This window comes from Rhinopithecus bieti, unplaced genomic scaffold (genome assembly GCF_001698545.2).
Source record: "Rhinopithecus bieti isolate Rb0 unplaced genomic scaffold, ASM169854v2 scaffold_9615, whole genome shotgun sequence".
NCBI classification, from domain to species: Eukaryota; Metazoa; Chordata; class Mammalia; order Primates; family Cercopithecidae; genus Rhinopithecus; species Rhinopithecus bieti.
The window spans coordinates 533,184-543,385 of NW_016806325.1; the positions used below are offsets into that span (position 1 = coordinate 533,184).

The 10,202-nt window shown below is 40.7% G+C and overlaps 1 long non-coding RNA gene across 1 annotated transcript in view; it reads right to left on the reverse strand.

Annotated features, from left to right (window-relative positions):
- Positions 1 to 516: 516 nt before the first annotated feature.
- LOC108531849 (uncharacterized) overlaps positions 517 to 10,202 on the reverse strand; it is a 45,936-nt gene continuing 36,250 nt past the window's right edge. Inside the window, exon 3 of the long non-coding RNA XR_001886300.1 lies at positions 517 to 714. This is a non-coding gene — a long non-coding RNA (uncharacterized LOC108531849). The remainder of the gene's footprint in view (positions 715 to 10,202) is intronic.

Here is a 10,202-nt window from a genome sequence, read left to right on the forward strand (position 1 = left end):
ATAACGAGGGATATGTGTCCTTATACAAGAGTACATTCACTTCCACCTATGCACACCCTCAAGAAGAGAAAGGAATGGAATATTTTTGTTTTTATTTGTAACTAAAACAAGATTTCACTGTTTACTAGTTTCTAAATACCGAAACAATAATGGGATTCTGTCATCTTCTTGGTCACTTACTGCTCATTGCTCACTGTGTGGGGAGTGCAATGACTCAGTGGCAAACGCTCTGCAGACAGGCCTCTTGTTCATCTGAAATGCACAAAGGAGGGGTGGGCTGTGTGACTAAGCCTGTGTGTGGATTCTTACAGTAAGTTATGTTTCTGAGAAACAGGCACCAACAACAGCTCATTTTAAAAAAACAAAATAAGCATCATTACAATTGGTGAAAAACATGTTTAATCTTTTGCCTAAGAAAGTTTTAATAGCCCAACATAATTGAAATGGTGGCCATGCATCGTTGCACCCTAGTTACTCTTACCTGCATGTTTTGAGTCACCAAACTTGTGTCCTGCTCAGGCTTGCCCAGGCAACTGTGAATGACAGCACTTTCCAGGGAACCTCAGAATGAGAGGGGCATTTCACACCACCTTCGTTTCTTCCAAGAAATGCCAGGTCACAAGCGATGTTCACTTATTCTCAAGAAACATTCTTGTCCTTAAAATCTTTTTTTCCTCTATTATGGTTGTGACCATTGGTAGCATAAATATGAGCCTGAAAGAAGGACAATTCTTATGAAGCCCAAATTGTGTTTAAGTTATAAGTAACAGTTGTGTTTTTTTAAAAATAACTCATCCTCATCATACAACCAGATAAAGCAGAAATCAATTGTCATGCAAGATCTACAAAATTTGGGTATAAATAAAAAGATAATGACTGGATTAAAATGATCCTTTGCCATATTTTACTCTCTTGGAAGTCAACTCTGAGCATACATATAATGATATGCCTAAAAAGTGTCAATGACACAGCTATTTTTCAATGAAATTAAGGAACTAAAAGACCCAAAATGCTTACATTTAAGATTTGTTAATCCTTATCCCTGGTCAACATTCTATGCGGATCTGAAACTGAAACTATTGCAAAATGATGCAAGACTGTAAGTACTCTCTGGAGTTTGGGTGCATTATTTTTGTAATTCCTTTTATGTAATGGAACTATTTCTTTTTCCAGGGCCATATAAACACCTGAAGAAAGGACAGTGTTAGGTTGACAGATTGTGGAATTTAGATTCAGCACCTAAGCTATTTGAGGTTGACACTCACTGAAATCTTGAGTGTTTGCACTTGCTGTGGAATAAGTCATTGTCCTTGGACACCTTACAAGGTGCAGTTTGTGCACATTTGGGAAGAAGGAGGAGGCTGGCAGAGTGATTTCCTTATTGAAGTCCTTATTGACCCAATCACCCACATCTCCATCTCCCTCAAGGGGTGCTGTCCACCCACCGTATTTTGTTTACATCAGTAGCAAAGACATATGAATCATCTTCCACTTTTCAGCTATGAATGAAGAAGTAACCTCTGACACCCAACGAGTGTGACTGGCCCTTACATGCTGGTATATGTCAGACTCTTAGCATTACTTTACATTTCATACTGCTGTTGATGATATGAATTTTGGGAATATTCTCCCCTATAGGTCTTTCTCCATGTTAGATGATGTCCTTTGGCTTCGGTTTTCTTCCTAAGAACTGTAAGTGGTGCTTGCTAGCTCTACAAAGAATCCTGCCATTGTTGTAATGTATTTAAGAAACTTTCCTGCCGGGCGCGGTGGCTCACGCCTGTAATCCCAGCACTTTGAGAGGCTGAGGCAGGTGGATCACGGAATAAAAAGAAGTCATAGTGAGAATCAGGAGACCAGCAACATGCATAACTCATGAAGATGAACCCCATCAATAACTACTAAAAAAAAAAAAAAAAAAAAAGATAGCCCGAGAGCAGTGATAATAATAAGTGAGCGGAGTAAAAAAAATAATCGATTCCTTGTAAGTCAAACAGCTAACTCTTTGGAGGCTTGAGGTCAAGAATGAAGAAATATAGGCTGTATGAACCCGGAGAGGATGGACAGCTTGCGATAGTGAGCCAAGATCTTGCTGGCTCACTTGCACTTCCAGGCCTGGGCCGGCAGCAAGAGCCAGACTCTGTCTCAAAAAAATAAAAACAAAAAAAAAATAAAAAAAAAAAAAAAAAAAAAAGAAAAAAAGAAACTTTCCCTTTGTTAAAATTATTTTCTTTCTATATTAAGTAGCTTATAATTAGGATAAACAGATTTCAAAAACAGGGATGGAGAAGGAGGGCTTGAGGGGAGGACAGAGAGTGTTGGAGAGACAATATCATCACTAGGAAAAGACATGAGTAAAAAAATATCACAAACAAGAATTATGCTCCTCAGAAAAGAGCTTTCTGGTCACCTTGCAAGGATTCTATAAAAGTTACAGGTTACAATCGAAATAAGTAAAATATGTAGTTAGCAAGGAACTATGCATCGTGCACATAATTACTGAAAGTTATTACCAGTCACTGTGGTAGGAACTGGGAATTAGAGAGAGAATGGATCTGTAGTTTTAGCCTCAAGGAGCTACTGTTTAGCATTAGAGGCAAAATGAAAAAGTACTCATTGTTTCTGCTCATGTTTGCAAAAAGGGGACAAGTTATTGGTCCCCAAAGTAAACGAGATAATGAGAAAAAACTTCTGGAAAAAAATGAAAATACTAGAGCTGATTAACTTACTATTTAGTTCTTTTAAAAATATCTACCTTCTGGCTGGGCGCGGTGGCTCAAGCCTGTAATCCCAGCACTTTGGGAGGCTGAGACGGGCGGATCACGAGGTCAGGAGATCGAGACCATCCTGGCTAACACGGTGAAACCCCGTCTCTACTAAAACTACAAAAACTAGCCGGGCGAGGTGGCGGCGCCTGTAGTCCCAGCTACTCGGGAGGCTGAGGCAGGAGAATGGCGTGAACCCGGGAGGCGGAGCTTGCAGTGAGCTGAGATCTGGCCACAGCACTCCAGCCTGGGTGACAGAGCGAGACTCCGTCTCAAAAAAAAAAATAAATAAATAAAGAAAAAAAGAAAAAAAAAAATCTACCTTCTTACCTTTATTCTGGAATGAAAATCAGGAGGACTGACTAGTACTGCCAATTCTGACAGTGGTCTGGTAAGACATTTTCAATTATTTCCTCTGTAATTGTTTTAATATCAGATTAGAAATGTGTTTCTACTTTCTAATTTGTAATGTAAGATTTCAAAATCTCTTTGAATCCTACTGTAGAAAGTCTATGTTGAAGGATAAAATTCCCGTATATTTTAGAATGGACTCTTTGCATTCAGTTAATTAATTAGTTAAAGACAGTGATTAATGCATCCCAAAACATTTAGGGATGTAGTCTTTTCTAATTATTTCACCATAGCATAGAAGAATTGCAATTAAGAGTTGGCCAACAGGTCAGGTGCAATGAATGGCTCATACTTGTAATCTCGGCACTTTGGGAGGCTGAGGCTGGATCATTTGAGACCAGGATTTTGAGACCAGCTTGGGCAACATGGCAAAACTCTGTCTCTGCAAAAATACAAAAATCAGTCGGGCATGGTGGCGTGTGCTTGTAGTCGGAGCTACTCAGAGTTGGGGGCTGAGGTGGGATTCGCCCGGGAGAAAAGGATAGAGAGTTCTGGGTACGCAGGGATATAGGGTCAAGTTAGCAAGCTAACTGAGCACAGCAGGTCCCCTGTGGATATTGCCACTTCAAAGAGGCTCAAAAGCTCTAAAATTCTATGAAGAATTTTCTCAGGTTTGGCAGATATGAAATTGTTGAACACTATTAGAGAAAAACGGGGAAAAGTAAACTAAGGCTTATCCAAATTATTATTTTGAATTGCATAGCTCAAGGTGCTTTGAACATCACATTAAATTTGTCAAATTAATTTGCCACATTAAATTTGCCAAATTAAAAGTGTATCATGTAGTGACTGATAGTAAACTAAGTACATGAAATTATGGGCATTCAGAAGATTTTTAAAGAACTGATTGATTTTACTTTGGAACAGTAACAATGCAGTGAGGCATCTCGGGACAAAGATTGGAAGAGGAAGAAAGCCAGAGAATTGAGCCTGGCATTTGGGAGCCACTTTTCCCCTTGAACAACAATAATAATGGCCCTTAGGCTTTCTGTGGAAAGGAGGGTGTTTGTTTAAAAAACAGAAAGAGACATACACAGAGACAGAGAAAAAGAAGAAAGGAAAAGCAAAAAGATTCTAGAAATAAAGGGGAAAATATAACCCTAACCATGGAGGAAAATTAAAATTCACTTGGATTAACCATAAGAAGATTAAAAAGTCATATATTGGCCAATTTTAATGTGGTCTGGAAGGAGAAACACACCTTTTCACACCGTGAGCTGTACAGAGGCCGACTCTGTGGATTTTGGTGTGTAAAAACATATAGTAATAACAATTATACCACTTTACACCTTTATGGTGTTTTGGGTTTACAGATTCTCCATACAATTCATCTATTTTGATCTTCATAACAAACCTATTCTAAATCGGGGCTTAAAGAAAGTGTGAGGATGACAAAAAGATGTTCTGCCCTTTGTTCAGGACCTGTGCTCAGGGCTGTGTTCTCATTTTGAGGTTGGATTTTGTACACTCACATTCTCATTTCTCTTTCTAGTGATCAAGATATTCACAAACTTTTTTATGTCAGGGATGCATAAATGAACAATACTTTATTAGAGCTATATTCTAAGCCAACTGGGTCATCTTACGTTAGATTCAAAGTTAGATTATGGCTCAAAATGAATCCTTAGCATATTTCTGGTGTTCAAAAAGAATAGGTTGAAGCCGAGACGGGTGGATCACTTGAGGCCAGGAGTTCGAGACCAACCTAGCCAACATGGCAAAACCCCGTCTCTACTAAAAACACAAAAAATTAGCCAGGCACGGTGGCGTGCACCTGTGAACCCAGCTACTTGAGAGCCTGAGGCAGGAGAATCGCTTGAACCTGGGAGGTGGAGGCTGGAGTGCGCTTAGATCGTGCCACTGCACTCTGGGCTGGGTGACAGCGTTGGACTCTGTCTCAAAAAAAAAAAAAAAAATAGGTTATTTTATATTTCCTGAATTACATGTACTCCGCCTCCTATCAGATCAGTGCCAGCATTAGCTTCTCATAGGAGCGCAAACCTTATTGTGAACTGTGCACATGAAGGATCTAGGTTGTGCATTCCTCACAAGAATCTAACTAATGCCTCATGATCTGAGGTGGAACAGTTTTATCCTGAAATCATCCCCCACATTCCAACCCCCCAGTCCCATCTGGAAAAATTGCCTTCCACGAAACTGGTCCCTGGTGCCAAAAAGGTTGGGGACCACTGGTCTAGGACTTACCAGCTAAGTTAAAGACAAACCTTTAAGGCATTTTCAATTTAGTATCTTGATATCCCTATATGAAGATATTTGAACTTATTCATATTTTTTGTTTGTTTGTTTCGCTTTTGTTTTTTGTTTTGAGACCGATTCTTGCTCTGTTGCCCAGGCTGGAATGCAGTAGCATGATTTTGGGTCACTGCAACCTCCGCCTCCCAGGTTCAAGCGATTCTCCTGCCTCAGCCTCGTGAGTAGCTGGGATTACAGGTGTTTGCCACCACTTCCAGCTAACTTTTGAATTTTTAGTAGAGACCAGATTTCACCACGTTGGCCAGGCTGGTTTTGAACTCCTGTCCTCAAGTGACCCGCCTGCCTTGGTCTCCCAAAGTGCTGGGATTACAGGCATGAGCCACCATCTCGACCCTCATATTTGGTTTTGCTTATATGTCTTATAAGATTACTTCATAATGGTTATCTGCTTCTAAATCTGTTAACTTAGTTTTGCTAAATGTAGTTCAAACAAAATTTATCTTTGGATTTTCATTACCTTTTTGACTTGTCACAGTGAAAACAGGGATTGATAACAAGAGAAAAACAATCCACCTTATTGCAGCAGCCCGGTTTCTGATCCTGTGCACTATTTACTAAATTACATAATGGGAAAGAATAATCCTTCTCTTTCCCCAAGAGAGTTAGTGAGTGGTAAAACATTTAGGTTGTGGGTGAGGAGAATGTTTTCATTGGCAAAAGGAATTTTTATTAGGGAGAGAGACCAGGTGAGAATAGAAATCGAAAGGAAACACAAGGCCATTTTTTGTTTGCTTTTGAGACAGGATCTCAGTTTGTAACCCAGACCCAGGCTCACTGCAGCCTTGACCTCCTAGGCTGAGGCGATCCTCCCACTTCAGTTCCCCAGGTAGCTGGAACTACAAGTGTATGCCACCACACTTGGCTCATTTTTGTATAACAAGGGCATTTTTGATAGAAATATTTATGGTATCTGAATTTCCTCCATGTTGAAAGTCCATATTTATTGTTCGTATTTTTCTGGCACTTTACTTTCATTGTTCAGTAATTACATGGGGGAAATAACACTTCTATGCAATGTATAACCTTCTTTTTTTTTTTTTTTTTTTTTTTTTTTTGAGATGGAGGCTCACCGCCCAGGCTGGAGTGCAGTGGCACGATCTTGGCTCACTGCAAGCTCCACCTCCCGGGTTCACGCCATTCTCCTGCCTCAGCCTCCCGAGTAGCTGGGACTACAGGCGCCCGCCACCTCGCCTGGCTAGTTTTTTGTATTTTTTAGTAGAGACGGGGTTTCACCATGTTAGCCAGGAAGGTCTCGATCTCCTGACCTTGTGATCCGCCCGTCTCGGCCTCCCAAAGTGCTGAGATTACAGGCTTGAGCCACCACGCCCGGCCAACCATTTTTAACGAATAACAGCAATAGTGTTGTTTGCACTTCTTTGTGCGACATGTCTAAACAATGTAAACTTTTTGTTATATAGACTTTAGTTATTGTTCAGTACGATGTCATCTGCTGTGAATGACTGTGTTGTCTCTCTCTAGAAGTGCATAATTTGCTTACTACAATGAATCTCTTTTGATAGCGAAACTTTACTTTTAAAAATATAAATTATTAGGTTGGTGTAAACGTAATTGCAATTTTCCCCATTAACCACAGTCACTTTTGCACCAACCTAATACCTGGGGGACAGTGGCAAATGGAATGCAGTCACTTCTGCACTGGCATAGGCGACTGTTTGTCTTATCTTCCCCAGTGAATCTCCTGGCAGAAGTAGTTCCTACTAGGAAAAGGAAAAAAAATTGCAATAAGACCCCATGGAAAGAAAACCTGTGGTGCAAGAACCTTGCTAAATGTTCCGAACACAGGAAGCAACCTGCCAATACTGTCAACTTGAATTACAAATTGATCCAGTGTTCTTTGATTGTATTTTGACTAAGTAAAAGCATCTTTCTACACACTTGTCCACTTTGGGATTTATCTGTTGATTTTGTTTGCTTGTTTTGGCCTCTAAAGGTTTCAGTTACTTTATGAGCAGATGCTTTTTCCATTATCTTTCCTCTCTTCTTTGTATTAGCATTCCTAAGACATACACAATCAATATATCTTACCAGTTACACTAGAGGTTGGCTTGGTTAAAAAGCAATCGTGTTATTTCTTCTAGCCAAGTACCAACTCATTGCAGTCAGGCTGGGACCCAGCTATTGTCCTGACCTGTGGCTTCAGCTCTGGGGCAGAGGATGCAATGTGTGCAATGCAATGCACACGTCGGTGCAATGGTGTGCAGGAGCTGGCCTCCACTACTTCATGAGAGCTGTTTGTGTGCATCTTTTTCCAGCTTCATGTTAACCATAGTAGGAGTATTTATACCATGGAGGTCAGCAAACATTACAAATCAGATCTTTTTTCTTTTTCCTCCAGAAAGTCAGTAGCTAAGCATTTACCAGCACACCACTGGTTAGGTATGAGGTGGAGAGAGAAGTTGAAGAGGTGTGGAAAATGAGATCATGAGCTATTCAAAGGGCCCATAATAAAACAAAAGAGTGAACCAAAGCAGCTTCATGTTCTTCAGTCCTCATCAACACCAACAGGTCTCACAGGCTTCTCTTTGCTGGAGTCAGTGTAATATCGCAGAGGAGCCTGGACTGGGAATTAAAAGACCTGGTTTCTGATCCTTATGCTGCCACTGCATGCCTGTATGATCTGGACCACTCATTTAACTTCTCCCAGTCTCAGTTTCCTTCTCTATAGCACAAAAGTATAGAGGTACGGTGCGGCTTAGATTCTCGTTGTTCTAAGTGTGCTTCATAAACTGTCAGAATGGGCATCACCTGAGAGCTTGTTAGGCCAGCCTGAGGTCTACTGAAACAGAATCTGCATCTTAACAAAATCCCTAGCTGTGCTGTGTGCACATTCAGGGAAGCACTGGATTAGGTAAGTGGTCCTCAAATCTGGATGAGTATTTGGAAAGATTAAAAAACATGTATTTTGCTGGGCATGGTGGATCATGCTTATAATCTCAGAACTTTGGGAGGCTGAGGCAGGAGGAACACTTGAGCCCACTGCAACCTCCACCTCCCAGGTTCAAGCAGTTCTCCTGCCTCAGCATCCTGAGTAGGAGTTGAAGACCAGCCTGTGTAATATAGTGAGACTCCAGCTCTATAAAAAATAAAAAAGTTAGCTGGGCATGGTGGTGTGCACCTGTGATCCCGGCTAATCAGGAGGCTCAGGTGGGAGGATCACCTGAGCCTGGGGAGTAGAGGCTTCAGTGAGCCATGACTGCACCACTGCACTCCAGACTGTGTGACAGCAAGATCCTGTCTTAAATAAATGAATAAATAAAATAAAAATACATATTTCTGGCCTTTACTCCTGATACATTGGGTCAGAATGTCTGGAGATGAATCTCAGACTTTTATTTTAAAAGTGCCCCAAAGCTTTTGAAAACCAACAAGTGATGGGATCCATTAGCCCAAATGGTTCCCCGTGGTTTTCTTTTCTTTCTTTCTTTCTTTTTTTTTTTTTTTTTTTTTTTTTTTTTTTTTTTTTTTTGAGATGGAATCTCATTTTGTAGCCCAGGCTGGAGTGCAGTGGCATGATCTCGGCTCACTGCAAGCTCCACCTCCCGGGTTCATGCCATTTTCCTGCCTCAGCCTTCCAAGTAGCTGGGACTACAGGTGCCTGCGACCACGCCTGGCTAATTTTTTGTGTTTTTATTAGAGACGGGATTTCACCCTGTTAGCCAGGAAGGCTAACCTCATGATCCACCTGCCTCGGCCTCCCAAAGTGCAGGGATTACAGGTGTGAGCCACCATGCCTGGCCTTTTCTTTTTTTTTTTTTTTTTTTAAGATGGAGTCTTGCTGTGTTGCCTAGGCTGGAGTGCAGTGACTTGATCTCAGCTCACTGCAACCTCCACCTCCTGGGCTCAAGCAATCCTCCCACCTCAGTGTCCCAAGTAGCTGGAATTACAGGCACCTGCTACCATGCCCGGCTAATATTTGTATTTTTATAGAGACTAAAAATACAGGGTTTCACAATGTTGGCCAGGCTGGTCTCGAACCCCTGACCTCAAGTGATCTGCCTGCCTTGGCCTCCCAAAGTGCTGGGATTACAGGCGTGAGCACCTGACCTCCTTGTGGTTTTCATAGTCTATGTCTGCTCTGACAAAAGTTGCCAGCCTTCAAGATATGCTCTCCTTCTCCCTGCCCAGTGTTGATAGTTACTGGAATTGGTGGAAAGCAATTCTTGAAGGGCTTAGGGAGTATGAATTTGTAAACCACCTTTATTTCATAAAATTTGAGAAGGCACTGCAAAAAGTTTAGATTTTGGAGTGGATAAAATAATCTTCTAAATATGAAAAAAAAAAACAAAAAAGCCAGCAGAAACAGGTTACTTCACGGGGTTGGAAGAGAAACTAAAGGAACATAAATGACGCTGTAAATGTACCTGTCTCTTGAAATCCTAGCTGACATTAAATTCATAGCCATGCAGAGGGTTTTCGATGTGCTTGTCTGAGATAGTGAAGCTTAATGGACAAAATGTGGCTGAAAGATCAGGAAATCTACTTTTAGCCACAAATTATGAAATGGAGATATATAATTATTTTATTGTGATTCTTCAAGGGAATACACTTGAAAGAGATAAAGCATGGCTTTCTCATGAAGTAATTCTATGATCACGGGAACTTTTTATTTTAAAATTTGTTTTTACCAAATACAGCTGTAATATAATCAGCTTATTCCTGGCCAAAAACTCACCTAAGGATATCAATTAGGAATTTTCTTGGCTTCCAAAAATTAAAAAAAAAAAAAAATTT